The sequence below is a fragment of the Phalacrocorax aristotelis genome, chromosome 4, assembly GCF_949628215.1.
Source record: "Phalacrocorax aristotelis chromosome 4, bGulAri2.1, whole genome shotgun sequence".
Lineage (NCBI taxonomy): Eukaryota > Metazoa > Chordata > Aves > Suliformes > Phalacrocoracidae > Phalacrocorax > Phalacrocorax aristotelis.
This window is the reverse complement of record NC_134279.1, coordinates 69067462-69072457: the sequence shown is the minus strand read 5'-3', so window position 1 is coordinate 69072457 and position 4996 is coordinate 69067462.

Here is a 4996-nt window from a genome sequence, read left to right as displayed (position 1 = left end):
TTATCCGCACTGTGTGGGCAGAGAATGGGAAAATAGCTCTTGGGAGCTGCTCCTGCTCTGTCCTTGCAAGAAAGGGGGAAGTCTTGATTGTTCCTAAGGTGCTCTGGCTGCAATTGCTGAGTAGCAAAACAAGACTCTGCCCTGGCAGGAGACTTACACATCCTGCTTCTATCACAAGTGAAAACCTAGGTCAAATGCCTGGATGCCAGTGCAGCCACAAATATCATCCTCTTCTGACAATACTTGTTGTCTTCACTTAACTAACGAGCATAGCTGAGGTTTAGCACTTCCCCTCTTCCCACCTCATCCCCACCCCCAGGCCATCAGACTTCAAATCGATTAATTAGCTTCCTCTGGTTAAACAACTTAGAATTTTGAGTTAAGCATTACCAAAACCTTCTTCAAAGTTATTCGCTGGCTTTCCATAATATAAAAAGGTGGTTTTACCTATCAAAATGTATTTATACCTATCTAAAGCTGATTGAATAATAGATTTTTTAGTTATCTGGAATAGAAACATTTCGTTTGATCTAAAACAATTATATTAAACACCAAACACTTTATCTTTACTTCAAGTATTTTTCTAAAGGATGAAATATTACCAGTAGGATCAAAGGACATTTCAAACCAAAAAAATGTTTAATGAAAACTAGTGTTTTCATTTTGAAAATATTTTGCACTTTTTTCCAGATATTTTTAGAATGTAAAAATTAAATGACTATCCAATATTATTAAATATTTTGCTGAGGAAAAGAAAGCAGTGGTTGTAAAATCTAATTTTATTTCAAACAGTCTCTCTTCTCCTCAGAATCTACCATTAATAATAATTTTTAGAAGCTGAGACTCTATTCCAAGTTTCCACCTTGGGGGACTTTCCTTTTTATCTTGGCATTGCAAACCTTTGAAAAGAAACATTTAGAATGGAAGGCATGACAGATCTTTTAAATGGAATATGCAGCTACTGAGCTCCACACTATAATTACTGTCATACTGAAGAAGGTTAAATATTTATGAAGAATGTGCTTTTTATCATCCAGTCTAATTTTTAAACCTGAATTCTGTAATTGCATCGAAATGCCAATAATCAAGGGGCGTTTCTTTCTTGGCAGCCATAAGATTTTTACCAGTCTCATTTATTTGTGAAGCATGGCCGATGGAGGTATATAAACAAATTCTGTGTAGCTTTTTCATTTTGGACCAAAAATAAATTGAAAACAGTTCTGCCAAATAACTTCTTAGGCAATGTCTAACTGTTTTTTTCCCAGAGATTAGAAATTGGGCTGCCCTCCTTTCTGTATATTGAGTTTTATGTTTGGTCACTTTGTGAATTTTTTCCTCCCAAATTTGGCTAGGCTACATGAAAGTGAAAATTAATCTTTCATTCTTACTAGCATAGATTGTCATGTTGAAATCATACAGTAAACTTCTGAAGAGTTTCATGCCAAAATTTACTGCATGACCCAAATTTGCCTGATGCTTGCCCTTTAATAGGCTTGCGGAAAACCTGATCCAAATCAAGCTCAACGTTTTCATATGATAATTTTATGTAAATTGAGCTAGAAGAATTATCTGAAGAGATTTACTAGAAAATGTATCCAAAAGGATGTGTAGACGTGATTTATAGTTAACCAGGCTTTTAAAAACTTTTCATCTTTAATTTGAAATATTGGGTTTTTGTTGGGACACATAAAAAAAAAATCACAGTCATCTAAAATGGGCTGTAGACACAAATCTGACACCTAAATCTAGATCATGATCCAAATTATGCTTGCATAATATCTGCTGAAACCAAGAAGCATTTAGATGTTTTCTCATCACTTGATAGCTCTTCAGGTGCAAGTCATAAAGTCCTGTCATTTGTTCAAGCTCAGAATGGAAAAGCTAGTTCCCACCTATGCTAGGAAGTCAGAAGCAAAGCAGAGTAATACCAAAGTCTTTGGTTTGGCACAGGAGGAGGAACTTCTTGCTGAATGTCATTCTAGCACATTGCTACTGAACTGGGTCCCCCTTGGCATTGCTTTCTAGCTATTTTCCTTATGCTGGAGGAGAAGCGATGGCAGCCTGACCATCTTTTCTTTTACAGACTTGGGGTAAATACGCTCACCTGGGAGGTGATACTTACTTAAGAGAAAAGGAGTCTTGGGTTTGATTCTTAATTCTAGGGCTATTTATATATTTGTCTTTAGCAAGGGGGAAAAAGAACAAGAGAAACAAAAGTAAAGCAAATACTTAGATCAGAGTGTAATACAAACCTACTTTCCCTGGAGTGTTTCAGAGGACTGGCCTGTGCATTTTGTGCTTTTCTACACAACAGCACAGCTTCTGTCAGAGGCATGGGGGCACACAGCCTTCTGATAAGGGCTCTCCATCTGGAGAAGCAATGCATGGCTTTGAAGCCACTCAGGCTAGTGAGGGTCCTCTACTTCTTGACAAAGTATTCTAGTCACCATGAGGGGGCATGGGGTTAGTTTAATTGGACTCTGGGTGCCTACTTCTGAGGTGGAAACTACCTCGACTACCTTAGCAGTAAATGGATAGCACATTCAGGATGTGATTCGTCTTATCCAAGAATAAATGTCTAAAGAATGTCAGGTCAGCCAACCCCTCCAAATGTTAGCTTCATGCCATCAGCTGGAAAGGGACCCTGACTTAACTAGCTCAGCCACAGTTATTTAAAGTTGTATGAAATGAATGCTACCCGCTGGTATTTGTAGGAATAACACTATGGTGCAGCTTTGTTCTAAAAGAAAACAAGTCCTCCTCAGTTGTGTGAAAGGTATGCCCTCATCCTCAGGAGGAGATGCTGGACCCTGCTTCTAGGAGAGCTGGCAGGGCCATACCCAGAGTCACAGAAGTGAGCACTCCGTAGTGCAGTGCTTTCTGGTGGGTACCCAAAGTAACTTTCTATTAACAGTGCAGGGTAGCCCTTCTGAGAGATCTAAGTCTTCTTGTGCATTAGACAGGGAACGTAGGGGCCCAAATTCTGATGTGAGTTCCATTCAGGGACGTGAGGTATTTGCATCCTGAGTAGGCCTGGCTTTTCACAGCTTCCAGAAAACATTTTAAGGGCTATAAGGATCTTATTGGTGTCAATAAATTTGTGCCATGAAATCTTGTATTTAAAATAAATGTTGCTCTGCTTCATTTGATTACAATTTAAGTAACTACTTAGAATTGGAAAAAATATATTAATAGGCATTTACAGAATGCATTTTCTTCTATCTGGGAATATATACTTTGAGAATTTGTTGTGCATCTAGTATTGACTATCTATGCCTCTTTCTCAGTTCAGTTTTGTTCTATTGCCAACCTGAATGCATAGAGTTAAATTGTGGGAAATGGCAACAAGGCTGTTAAAGTGAGCGAGAAGGTAGAACAATGACACAGATAAGGCAGCCTAAGGTATATAACTTCAAAGAATTTTAGATATGAGTGGCTGCTGGGCTACTGAGAGACAAACTGTCTCCTTGTTGGCTGGAATGGGGTACTCCTTCTAGGGCTATGCCTGGGTTCAGCAGAGATCTGAAACTTCAAAGACTAGAAAAGGGGAGGGGGCATGAATAGATCAAGAAAGCCTATGAGGGATGAATCAATGGAAAGCTGACAGTCAGACTGCAGGAGACATGGGGAAACATTATGTATAGTGAGCGTGAGCTGAGTGGGGTGTTGGGGTTTTTTGGTTTTGTTTTGCTTTACCTCCAGGAATGAGGTTAGCTCAGTCCAGGGGAAAATCAAAGCTTTCACACAGTTTTGTAGATATTCCTATCTTTCAGGAATTCATGTGTTGCCTCTTGTTTTGCAGGTGTGATCACTGTGTCATCATACAGCTATAAATCTCCACATATGTTTGAGAAAGCTTGGGAGGTGTTAAGCTATGGAATCCCACCCAAGAGAGATGGAATTAACTTAGATGTATATTCAGGAAGATCCAAAAGAAAGAGAGTTTCAGATATCTATTAGCTGTGACACTGATGTTCTTAATTGCTTCTCTAGCATTACATTTAAAAAAAAGCATATGTGGATTCTTCTATGGTTCAGACTCAAAAAATGTGGTCTGAGGACTGTCAAGACGAGGATAGATAATTTAGATTGTGTCTGTTTTGTCCAGAGTGACCTTGTCAGAAGCTATCTGTGTTGAGTAACATAGAAAACTAAAACATTATATCATTTAATCTTTGTTATCTATTCTCCATTAATTTTATTTTTAATCTATTCTTTATTAATATTAATTTTTGTCCATTCTTTATTCAGTAAAAGAGGGTTTCTTGCAAAGCTATTCTTCTGCATCCTTTGCTGCTTTGTATTCACAAGTGCATAAAGGATTAATTTTGAATTCTGTTTACGGTGTGTTAATAGTATTGTATTACATTTATTGCTGATCAGCTTCTAAGAGGCGCAAATGCTTTTAGGTGAACACTTGTGACTTTTTTTGGCTCCCTTTATTTTAAGTAGAACAAGAGTTGAAGGGCAATAAATGCTGAACCAGGTTGCTACAATCAGAAAATTATAGTCAGAATAAAATAGGTTTTATTAACACTACTAAGCCAATATTCGTTTTGCTTAAAATGTGCCACCCTAGTCTCTTTGTTCCTCAAAACAATTTCAGTGTCCTTGAAACTGTAGGCATTATAGGCAAACTGTAGAATATTTCAGGAATTCAGAATAGATATAGCATTAAATATGAGTTTTAGCATCTGAGTGGAGTCCCTTTTATATCTCTAGCAAGCAGCTCATCTGGGCTCTTTAACTCCAGTTACACTGCTTAAAAAATCACTGATTTTAAAGGCATTGGGAGTTGGGGCAAATTGGAGTAGTGATAAATGTTAGAATGATATGACTTAAGGATTATAATTTACAAGATCTGGAGAAAAGCTGTTTGCTTCCCAAAACATCTCCATAAGGATCCTTGGGGGAAATCTTATTACGTCTCCTTTCCAGAAGCCCAGTCTGATTTCATACTTAAGTACTCATGCAATTTTAAAGAACGATGGTGAGT